This window comes from Dromaius novaehollandiae, chromosome 5 (assembly GCF_036370855.1).
Source record: "Dromaius novaehollandiae isolate bDroNov1 chromosome 5, bDroNov1.hap1, whole genome shotgun sequence".
Lineage (NCBI taxonomy): Eukaryota > Metazoa > Chordata > Aves > Casuariiformes > Dromaiidae > Dromaius > Dromaius novaehollandiae.
The window spans coordinates 496491-509267 of record NC_088102.1 but is presented as its reverse complement, the minus strand read 5'-3'; positions in this window follow the sequence as shown (position 1 = coordinate 509267).

The window sequence follows — 12777 nt, the reverse complement described above, 5'->3', positions numbered from 1 at the left end:
ATGGCATAACAATCAAAGGGCTGAACTACTTGAGTAGTGCATAAAATGCCTTTACTGTGCAAAACATAAATAACCACTCATGCAGCAGCAAAAGTATCTTCTAAAATGCTACAGCAAGAAAAAACTCATGAGATATATTTTCACCTCCTTTTCTACCAGCTGAACTACAACCTTTGAAGGCTGTGCGGTGACCAAAGTGCTAGTGCTAACAGCAAAGACACCCACCGTGGCCATCCATACCGCTTATGGAAGTGTAAGGGGAAGGACGTGGTCCCTGCAGAAGCGGGTGTCCATCCGGGGTGGAGGTGGGACAGGAGATGCTGCGACGCTCACCAGCAGCAGCAGCTAGCGGATGCAGCCGACAGACGCAGCAGCTTGCGCAGCGGGGCACGAAGAAGGGCTCCTCATCTCCTCTCCGGGCAGTGTGCACGTTCTTGGGGCGGCTGTGACACACAAGGTGCGCTCCCCAGCAGCTGCTGCAGTCACCGTCCCTACTGCGTCAGAGTTTCCACCCAGACAGACCTTCCGATGGAGGATGCAGCTCTGCAAGCCTCAGGCTGCAAGGAGCAGCCGGGGCCTCTCCGTGACCTGGGGCTGACGGTGCTGCTGACGGTGAGCTGCGTTGCCAGGTGAAGGAGTTAGGGGAGGAAGTCGGCTGGCTGCAGAGCACCAGGGAGGACAAGTGTTCTTTAACTTAGATCAGCAAAGACAAAAAAAATCAAAGTAGCAGAAATGCACACAGGAGCTCTTCATGGCACGTAACACCAGCTCTATCGTCTGGTGCAGGCAACCTGATGCCTCTATGACTGGTTCTTATCCGTGCTGATACTGCCTTTCCCAGGCAGCTTTGCCAAATGTACAACACCAGAGAACAGAAATAATAGGTGACAGGGAAAGATATTGTGCAGATGAAAGAAATCCAAACAGTGGATAGACAAGTAGTATCTTGAAGTCCAGTGATACTCTAATGTATTTCAGAAGGATAAAATACATAAAACTTTCATAAAACATTTTTGGTTTGACAAAGGCACATAACCAAGTACAGAATTTGGATGAGTAATAGAGGCTTGACACTGCGCAGGGCTGTGCAATCTCATGGTCACTGATGCCTGCAGGGACCTGGAAATGCTTAGTCCTTGCATGACTGAGCCCCTGCTGAGAAAGGGACAGTGAAATATTTTAAATGTTAAAGACAGAACTTACTCAGGATATTTTCTGATACATCTAGGCATACTGAGTTTTATTTTCCTTTCCAGGTGAATGGATATGGATCTACTCAAGTGAGCAGCATCTTAAATAAATCTGAAAAAAATTTACCTACATGAGCATTTGTCCTTGGTCTAATATCCCCTTGACCAAGGGGACATTAGAGGTATGTAGGAGTCTAACATGGGATGCCTTCTCTCCGATACTCCAAAATTCATCAGGAAGTATTTAATGCAGTTATTACTGGGTCAGAGTATGTCACCCATACTGTGCAGGAGACCAGTGATCGTAACATTAATGTTCTCTTCTTGCCTAAAAGCTGCAATACTGCTCCATACTCTTCTGAACTTGTCCAGCACATAGGCGATAGATTGATGTGATCTGTTATATGCTGGAAAAGATGTGGTTTAAATACGTCTTCCATACAGGGTTCAATGTTGTTTAAAACTGTAGAAGTGGATTGTGACTTACAGCCAAAACTAAATTCATCTAAGGTCTTTCCATATAAATGATTAGCCTAAAAATACTTTATTATTGTATGCAATATAGCTGATGACAGTTGTCATTGATTTCTCTCAGTTTTTCTGTTCTATTGCTAAGGGTCTTTGTTTGGTTTATTTTTTTAAGAAATAAACCATGTCTTATTGGACATTAAAATAAGGAAAATCTTTCAGACACAAGTCATCTGTATATTTTCAAGCCACACACAAAAAATACTCATATGTAAAAATCAGCTGTTTACTTGCCTTGCATGATCAAATGCATGCAAAAGGGTGTGCTCTGGTAATGAGTTCAAAGCTGGTATGAAAGTTTGACTCATAGCCAACGTTTTCATAATCTAGGCTTAAATTTAGGCCCATACATTTGAAAATATCTTATGTTAAATCCACAAAAGCTGGAACTATTTAGATGAAAAGGAATATATTTTCACTACTTTCTTAAAGATCTATTCACTGTTTTTCATTTTATATTTTTAACTTTGAATATTCTTTTTTGTTGAAGAAGATTTTATACCTAGATATTTAAGTCATGCTTTCCATGACAAATCACCAACACATAATGAATTTTAATGACCTGGACAAGCTCAGATAGGTTTCTGCTTATTCAAATACAGTCATACATCCAGGAGAAACAGAATGTAGACTATACTAAACTCCAGGTGATGGCTATCCAGAATGATAATTATTCTGCAAAAGATACTACAAAGAATCAAATGAATATGAACGTCCTGAATAACAGTGTGTCTAAAAGGAAGAGGAAAGGTATACTACTACCAAACTGGCAGTTTCTACTGGAATACTGTTTGCAGTTCTAAAAATCAGAGATGTTTGAGCAGTGAGACATAAGAACGCTTAAAGTATGGAAGAGTTATCTTATAGTGAAAAGTTAAAAGAAATGAATCTGTTTCAGTTACTAAGGAGAAACTTGATCTCTGTCTATACACATGCATATTGGAACAGAAATGGGATGACAGAAACTGTTGGTATAATACAGTAGATAAGGGAATAGCACCCAATGCTACTTGTGAGAGCAAGCAGAAAGCAGACTATTCAGGACAGAAATAACACCTGTTTTTATACTTGAATATGTTAGGTTATATGATTAAAAAGCTCACCCATGCACACACACACAAAGGAGCAGAGGAACAAGGGCAGGTGGGGGAACCTGAGTAATACCCTGCCCCAGCTGCTCCCAGGGCCACCGCAGGAGAGCCGTCAGCCCACAGAAAGCCAGACTGAGCTGGCACCAGAGCAGACACAGTGCCTGCAGACACATTTCTAGTTAGACCACACTTCTCAGACCCTTCTCATGTGCTTTTCTTTGCTATTCCTAACTATTCCCATGAATAAGATTTGCATTTTTGGCCAACATTCCAGGAAAATTGTTCTTAATCGCTTGGCATTCAAATGCAAACATAAGTACCAGTCTGTAATTAAGAGTGCTTTCTGTTGTTCTATTTATATAGAGTTTTCAGTCCTCCACTCATGGTAAAAAGAACACAATGACTGAAACGAACAATCAACAAGAATACTAAACAGCAAGAACCAAAGTAATCACAGACACTAAAATCCGTTCTCACAAATTGTCTGCAGAACTTGTAGATAAATATTTTGTAATTTATTACCCGCTTTAAAACTGACATAAATGTTTAATTAAGCAAGTAACTTATTCGCTGTAAAATACATATACTACATTTGCTTCCAGGCAAATCCCTAAACAGGACAGACATATTTTGGAAGCAGCACCAATTACCTTCCAGAGTTACAAGTGGAGAGGAATTTGGGTTTCTTCAGAAAGAAGGGCTGCACTTGTCAGACTGAGTATCTGTCATCAACAGAAAAAAACTGTACCGCAGGGTAAATTCTGAGAAACAGTTAATTTCTGAATTGACGGGTGATTCTCTTTCCCATAAATCTAAGTGGTTTGCCTGGACTCCCAGGCCCCTGGCAAAAGTGTCTTCCACCTATCCTAGTGAAAAGCTGTTCACACCTAAGGACTGCCTCCACCAAGGGTGAGCCAAATGGACACTCAAGAACCCCCCAGGGGCAGGGGAAAAACAGCACAATCCCAGTGTTAGATACCCAAGAACCCTTTCTATATTGCAGTTGCATTTGACAGGCGTTATTCAATGTAAGTAATTTACAGTGCAAACAAGACTTAACCAAAGTGAGTGAGACTGACCTTTATAAAGGCAGAATGCAGAACACGTATGCTTTATATTCATAAATGACAGCAGAGCACTACATTTACAGGTGTTATCTTTACGCTGGCAAGCTTTTGGACCTGTTGAGCAGATATCAAACACTCTAAGCATCTGTCCAGGAGCAGAGACATCAACCATATAGAAACAAGGGACATCTTTCAGAAATATATTTTTCCCCTGTACTTTCCTGTTCATAAGATACAGAAATTTGATTAGCCACTATCACAAGAAGGAGACTGTTGTACCAAACCGTTGTGCACCCTCTGATATAAGAAATGGTTCTGGATTGCAAACTTGTCCGCGCACAGCCCAGCCACAGTGCAGCTGCAACCCACCAGCGGCATTCTGGATACTGGAACAAAGCAGCCTCGTCTGCTCGGCCTCGCTGCCCAGCACTAGCACTATCGTTACAGGAAAGTAAGAAACTACTGAAGCCCTGGGAGACACCCAGCAGGAGATGCTTTAAGAAGAAAAGTTAAAGTTTGGGAAGCATGAACAGTAAGGCAGCAGCCCCATCAGCAGGAGAACGTCTGCTTTCCTGACAACAGCCAGAGACAGCTCTGCTGCCCACGAGCACAATTTCTGATGCCAGCAAGCAGCGGAGAAAGCAAATTCTCTTGAGTATCAGACGGGAATTCTAGATGCAGAGACTGTCTACTGCTGAATCCAATAAAGTAATAGTAATCAGTTTTCCAGATGAAAAGAATAGTTATATTGACCAGTAAATTAAAACTTAAATAAAAGAATGAGAAATTGTTAGTCAGACTTTGAGATTTGTAGTCCCTACTCATTATGCTAGCTTCTGTTAATGAGGTGGCAAAAAGTAAAACAACAACAAAATTTGTTCTCTACACTGCACTGAAGCCGTATCAGCAGAAGTAAATTACTTAACGGAATTTTATCATTAGTACCCTTGAACAATGCACCATGCAAAATGTTATTTTTACTAAGGTTTATTGTAATCTTTAGAGCAGCCTGCTATAAAAATGCTTTAAATACTTTGCCTGAGGCCTATACCAACCATCTTAATTATTAAGTGATCCATTCATCATGTGTTCACCATGTTCATGACATGAACTGTAAGTTAAATGGTAGAATTTACATTAAAGAATGAGTTTTAAAAGCAAATTCTAGTCACATATCAACTTCTGAGCCTAAATCTCTTTCAAAACTTAACACATTTTCAAAGCTTAACACTCTTTCAAAGCAATTACATATTTCACATGTATTACAAGTAGCATATCATTACGGCAGTGTTAAGCCTGCTTCACTGAGTTATTTGAGAGACTGCTGGAGACAAAATGTTTCATAGATACATTGAAATTTAGGGTACAGTTGCTCTTTGTTATAAGATTCCCTCCAGTTCTGCTTTTCAAAAGATAACTAATGTCAAAAGTGACCAGATTCCATTACTTTTAACTCACAAATACAATTAAATTTGATTAAACAGTGCAAAAGCCATTGAATAGTGTAAAGCCTCCTGTAAAGTACCAAGTCAAAAATTCCTGGGCTCCTAAGCACTCTGGCTGCAGGGAAAACATTGGTCCTGCTGGTAAACCATAAAATTGGCTGCCGTTATCTCTAAATGTTTCCTCCTGCAAATGCTTCAGATATAAAAAGTTATACGTCCTTCAACTGAATTACATTTCAGCACTCTGCTCTCCTGAGTAACAACGAAAACCTCAGATGAAGTGTCCGTGCCAAACACGTCTGGGACAGGCAGCCCAGCTCAGCTCCGTGGCCTTCACCACCACGCAGAAGCAAGACAAACCATGTCATAACAGCATCACCGGCAGCCCAGGAAAAACAGCATTGCCACTGCTGGCAAGAGGCCACAGGACTCAATGCTGACTTGCGAGGCCCCAGTCCTGGCCTACTGGGCCTGTTGCCAACTTGTTAGGAGAACTTGCTGTGTGAATCAGAGCTTGGTATCAGCTGTCTCTTGTTATGATATGATCTTTAAGCCTGAAATAAAAGCAAAGCCCTTGAAAAAAATGGGTGCAGGCTGAAGGCAGTGGCCCACAGGACTATAAACAGCTCATTAATGGTCAATTGCTGATCACAGAAGAAGCACAAGCTCAAGAGCAGGGAAAAAAACCTGCTTTGAACATAACTAAGAAAAGAAGAAGATGCTGAGTAAAGAACAGAATCCCCCCCCCCCAAAAAAAAAAAAAAAAACACCAAAGAAACAGCTGAGCAAAAGGACAAGGACTGACGTGGCCTGGGAAAGTAACACTCTCCAGCATCAGAAAGTACACATAATTCAGGGTTCAGAGGCCAAAGGCAAAGACTAGCTTAGAAACACAAGTATCATACAAAAGGACAAGATCTTAAATGTAGAGAGAGATGGTTGTTGTAGGATCATCATGGGATCTTACGGCTGTGAGTGGGCCACATCCTTCAATGACCCTGGCTCCTCAAGGACTTTTTGGCCAGCCAGGCAATCATCCAGGACCAAGTACACCAGTACGTGCGCATCTGACAGTGTTTGTGTCTGAGTGTGCTTTCTTCAAATATTGTATACAATTTTTCTTTGTAACGCCTCATTTAAGCCTTATTGCATACATATTCAATTTGTCTATTTCCTCTTTTGGATAACAACAGATTTGTTCACTCTCCATTTGCAAATACGCTTGAAGAAAGGCAATCATGGATCCATGTTCACATTGTCCAGTGTATAGACAAATATATCCATTAGATAACAGATACTGATCAATACACAAGACTTGATTAATGGAAATCACCAAAGATGTGTCAGTGTTGCTAAATTTCCAGACTCACGGAAGACGCCATTAACCCTCCTTAACTCGGGATATAACTCCAGAACTGGGGGAACAACAACGTACTGCTGCTTCCTGCACTTCAAGCAGTTACTTGACAAGATTCTTAAAGTTTAGGAAGAACATCTATTATAATCTCCACATTTTCAGTTTGCAGTACCATTGAAAAAGATACTGATTGCCATTTTATGCTCAGCCGGCCTCACTGAAGCTGTTTCCATCCCTCTTACCCTATTCATGCTCTGTGACAGAACGGCGTGACTTGGTGCCTGTGTTTCAAGGTAACCGACAAGCTTCCTCTGACTCCGTTACTGTCCAAAATACTCCACACCCTTCTAACAGCTGGGCACCACGGGGCACCAGCACCAGGCGGGGGCCGGCACCAGCCCTCGCTGTCCCGGTTCGGGGGCTTGTGCCGCAGCAACGGACACGAGCAGCCGCAGCGACGGGGGCGGCAGCAGAAAGCTGCCCCCCACCCACTGGTGCCCTCGACAGCGCACTGCGTGCACAATGACGTGCCTAGGACATATATATATATAGACATATATACATATATAGATGTGCTCCGTGCGCACCGACGTGCTGAGGACACGCTGATGCCCAGCGCCCCGAGGCTGCTGCCTCCCCTGGGACGCGCAGTGCCCGTGAGCCCCTGCTGCCGCCTCCTCCTCCCCAACATGGCTCCGGGGGCAGAGAAGGGTGGAGGGCGCGCGGGGAGGCACCAACACCCGCGGGCGGCCGTGCGGGGCGGGCAGGGCCCGGGCAGAGGCTGCGGGCTGCTCCCGGCGCTGCCTCCGCGCCGTGACGCGCCCCCGCCGCAAGGCGCACACGCGGAGGCGGCGCCCGCAGCCCGAGCTGACGCGGCGGCAGAGCGGGTGGAGGTCGCGCATGCGCCGTGCCGACGCGCCGCTCGCCGCCACCCCGGCCGGAGGGGCCCGGTAGGGGGGGGACGGCCACGGCGCAGCGGTGCAGCACTGCGGCAGGCAGGGAGGGCTCCTCACACACTGCGGCAGGCAGGGAGGGCTCCTCACACACTGCGGCAGCACCGGGGCTTCCTCACTGAGCCCCGCCGGGGACGCACAGAGCGGAGCAGCCCCGCTCCCAGACGGGAACGGGCGCGAGGGCGCAGCGCCGGGAGTGCCGCGCTGCACTGCGCATGCGTGGGACCCCGCGCTGCAGGACCGGGCTGTGTGCAGGCGCTGGCAGCAGAGCCGCGGCTGCAGGACCGCGCTGCGGACACGCGGGGGCGCCGATCCCCGTCCTGAGCCCTTCCCGCTCCCCCACCCAGCCCTCCAGAGTGCTCCCCTCGGTCCGTACGCGGCGCATGCGCACTGCTCGGCAGCCGCCTCCTGCTCGCTTGGCGGTGGGCGCATGCGCGCTGCGCGGCAGCAGCATGGCGCCGGCGCGGGGTGCTCGTTACCCTGGGCCGCGAGGGGAGAGCGCTGCATCCAGAGCTCTCGATTTGTTCTCTTGTCCTCTGCATACTCCCCTTTCCACACTCTACACCCCAGGGCTCTCCCTTCAGCTTTCAGCAAGCTGCTGTCAGGAGAGTGGGGGTGCCTCTGCTGCCCTGGCAGCCCCAGCTGTCCCTGAAGGGGCTGATGGCCAGGCCCCCTGCCCAGTTCCTGCAGGCCCACAGCTGCGGGCCCTGGGGCTGGGATGAATGCCAGGGGGAGCTGGGTGGCAGGACAGGCCCCAGGTGGGGCTGATGGCAAGGGCAGGCCCACATTTGGGGGCTGGGGCCGCAGTTGGGGGGAGCTGGCGCTGGGGCAGGAGCTGGGCAGCGGAGCTGCCACGGAGCACGGCCCTTCGGGACCAGCCCGGCGGCCGCCCCGCGGAGGAGGTGAGCGGGGCCGGGGGAGGCGCGCTGCAGGCTGCGGGTCCCGCATGTGCCGGGGGTCCCGGCGGCTGGGAGCGTCCCGGGGCCACGGAGGCGGGGGGAGGAAGGGGGTGCGCCGGGGCTGTGGTGCGGTTTACTGCGCGGTCGGAGGAGCGCGGGGGGGGGGGTCTCCTGTGTCAGCTCGGGAGCGTGTCGGGGAGCGGGGGGAGGAGGGTCGTGGAGGGGCGGGGGCAGTGTCGGAGCTGAGGCGGGGCCGGTCGCGGGGGTGTCGGGGGAGCCCCGGGCCGGTGGTGGGGCCGGCGGGGCCGCGCTCGGGGCTCTGCGGCCGTTTCCGGGGGGACAGGGGGGAAGGGGAAGGGGGGCGGGACGGAAAGGAACGGAATGTGCCGAGGGTCAAAGGTGCCCCAGCGCTGCGGGTGGGGGGCGGGCGTTGGGGTGCGGGACTGCGGGGAGCCGTAGCTTTCGGCGCGGCATGCCGGGAGCAGTAGTCTTCCGGCACTGGGCTTCCGGGCGGCCATGTTGCTTGGCATGGCATGCCGGGAGCAGTAGTCTTCCGGCACTGGGCTTCCGGGCCGCCCTTTTCGCGTGCACGGTGTGCTGGGAGGTGTAGTCTTCTCAGGCGGGGCTACTGGGTGACCATGCTGCAGTCTCTCTCTCTCTCTCTCTTTTTCCTGGGAGGAAATAATTCTTTAATCAAGGCCATCCTAGAACTCCTAAAGACTTAAAGAAACAGTAAATCAAAATGTTTTGTTTTCTATGTAGACGTTGCCAATTTAGCAAAAGAATTCGAGGTATCCCCTAACTGAACTGTCCTCATTATAATACAAGAAAATCACGCCCATAGGTCAGAAAGACCTGTGCCCGGCTAAAGACCCTTCCCCTGAGCATGCGTAGTTTTAAAATGGTGTGTAAACAATATTAGAATTGTATGTAAATCACTAACCAACCAGTGTAAGAGGGAAAGTTGCAAACCTTGCAACTTGTATAAATGCTACTTGGAAAGCCGGGGCGGGGGGGGGAAGTTGCGCTTGATTTGTGGGGAAAACACCGAGCAGCCAGGCTTGCACAACTCTGAAATAAATAAGCAAATGTCTCTCCTGAGCGTGTCATTATTGGCTTAGTGCACAGCGGGCAACGAATCCGCTTTTCGGACAGCAGCGTGACCAGGCAGGGTTGTCCCCGGGGGCTGGGGCTGTCCCTCTTGGAAATGGGGAGGGCGGGAAGAGTAGGAGGGGTGCTGCGGGCTCCTGGGGGTCGTAGCTTTGCTCAGGATTGGGGCCGGTTAGGCAGCTGCTGGGAGGAGTAGCGGTGCTGGGAGGGCACGGTGCGGAGCTGTCCTGCTGTGCAGCGCAAGGGAAAGTCGACCAGCACCGTTGCTGTCCGAGGACCCTGGAACAGCCCGAGAGACCCTGGAACAGCCACCCCACGGACACCGTGTCACTGCCTCGCAAGGCCACTGCATGCAGGTACGTTTGACTACATCCAGCAGAAGAAAGGTAAGCTGAAGGATCAGGGCAAATAGCTGCTTGTCTAGGTTTGTTACCTAGCGACGCACTGGCAAAGCTTTTTATGAACACCCGTACTCGATCGAGTGCGTATTCATTCTGTGAATATTAATTACTGCCAGACCGCGTACGTCACTGATGCTTTAAAGCAAGTCCGTGGCGCTGGGGTAGCACGTGTAGTGGAGATTAAATGCAATACCACCTCATTTTGATGTCTTTCTCTTCTACGAAAGCACTTGGAGCAGATTAAAACATTTCTCGTCCTATTTTGTTTATTGAGTGGACCCTGATACTGGGGAAGAGGCGGTAGTGCACCCGAGAGGGGCGCGCGCATGCGCATTGCGTTGCCCCCGCGCTCTGCTGCCCTCGCGTGTCTGAAAGGCGGCACTGCACGCGGGAGGGGGGCGCGCATGCGCATTGCGTTCCGGCGCGCTCACGGCTGCCCTCGCGTGTCGACAAGGCAGCACTGCAGCCGCCGGCGGCCACCGCTGCGTACGGAGACCGTTGCGGGGCTCCCCCGCCCCTCCCGCTCCGCTCCCCCGCCCCTCCCGCGCGGTCCTGGGCGGCGCACGCGCGGTGCGGCGGCGGGCAAGATGGCCGCGAGCAGGGCGGGTGTTTTGGCTGGACGGCGGCGGGCGAGGGCAGAGGCGGGCTGGAGTCGAGCATGTGGGGGCCGCGGTGAGGCGAGCGTGCGCCTTCGGGTGGCCGCGGGTGTCGGGCTGTGTCCTGCCAGCCGGGGCCGTCGCTGCGTGGAGGCGGCGGGGCGGGGGGGGGGAGTCGGGCCGGGGGCCGCGCGGCGCCGGGTCTGCGCGGCGCCGGGTCTGCCGGAGCGCGGCTCTGACTCTCCCTTTTGCGTGTGTCGCCTGTAGGGCCCCGGTTCCTCCCCAGCGCGGGCCGGGCCGTGCGCTCGCCCCTGCGGATGTAGCCTGGAGGAGGGGGGGACAGGCGGGCCCCGGAGCGGGATTGTGGCACGGCGTCGGCGGGGGGACGGCTCCTGATGCAGTAGGCGTGCCCGAGAGTGCTGGTAAATCATGAGGGAGTTTGAAACCTCTGGACCAAACAGGACTGAGGTCAATTTGAGTCAGGTACGATTAGTGCAGCCCTGAGTTATCTACTTGAGAATGGTGGCTAGGCAAGCAAGAAGATGGACAGAAGACAGAGCCTCCCAGACATGCCGAGGCCTGCCCCACCGCCAGGCACAGACTGTGGGTACCAGCCGACCTGGGCACCAACGGATTGAAACCCTCGCTGAGCCTTGCTGCCTCCTGTACAGCTGCCCCAAAGCCATGGGCTTCCCCGGTGCAGCATGTGTCGATGGGTCTTCCATTGCCTTTGACATCTTCCCGGGCACTCGTATGCTGTGCGGGGGTCTGGATGTCTCTAGCAGCGGCACGGCAGCCTGATGCCTCCTCTCGTCTGGGACGCGGGGTCCTTGGGGAGTTCCCTGCTGCCTCCTCTGGCGTTCTCTGCGAGCTCATAGATCCCTCCACCTCCTCTCCTCCCCCCCCCCCCCCGCCCCGCTCCCCTGTCTGGTGGGGTGGGAGACCGGTGGCTGCTCCCGCCGAGCTGAGAGCCACGTAGGGCACCCCTGTGTGCTCACTACGCATCTGGGATGGCACCCCTGCCCTGAGGGCCCCGCAGAGTCCCACCCTTCCTGCAACCACCCCCCCAAAGCCATTAAACCACGTGATATCAGGTAAAAATGTCAGATAAAAATAAAGATTATCTTTTAAACTAATCTGTGGATAAAGCATGTATGTAATAGTCTAGAAACAATTGATAAGCATGAGTAAAATGTAATTCAGGGTCTGATCCTGTAATCCATGCTCACAGATGTATAAATGATAACATTTTCAGTTTAAGGGCACAAGCAGTTCTAAAAATACTTGACTAATTTTGCTCCTTTCCCAGTATTCTGTAGAGAGTGGCTATTTTAAAAAGTTAACCAAGTCTGTGTAGTTTTAATTAGGTGTATTAAAAAGATAAAAGAAGGAAATATAGCTCACATTCAAGCACTCAAATATGTGAAAATAGCTGAAATTGCTCTTACTGCACTAAGCTCCTTAAATTGACTTGCTGGAATGTTGAATATTAGCATGATCAGACCAGAGTATTAACAGCTTTAATGCTTTTATCTGGTGTGGTTTGCCCACCTCCCCACCTGAGGGTTACTGAGCAGGCACAATCGACTTCCCTTCTGACAGCTGTGATGCCGGGCTTCATGCTGGTGTGTGAACTGCTGCTGTCTGTGCTTAGTGCAAAAAAGAGTAACTAAGACAGACCGCATCCCGCTGTCCTCGATAGAAAAGCCACCCTAGATCTCAAGTTTGATTCGGTAACTGATTAAATGGATTCTGGTTTAGATCACAAATATATCACGTAGTCAAAATTGTGCAATATTCCCCACGAACAATTAAAGTGATTATTTCATTTTAGACCTTGAATAAGGAGATTGAATGAGCTGGTAAACATTACTTGGTGTTAAGATGGTATGAAAATTTAATATCTTTATTCTTCAGTCTCAGTGCTGCAGAAGTCTCTGTTTCATCCTGGTAGATAATATTAATTGCTGTTTCTCTACCTGTGGAGCATATGAGATTTGCCATGCAAGCTCAGAATGAATGCAATTATCCAACAACCTTACAAATTTAGAAAATGCTTTCTGCAGCCGAGACGTATAGCAATGTTATAGCACATGTACAACCTAAAAAGATGGTTTTCAGAGATGTATATGTATGTTAA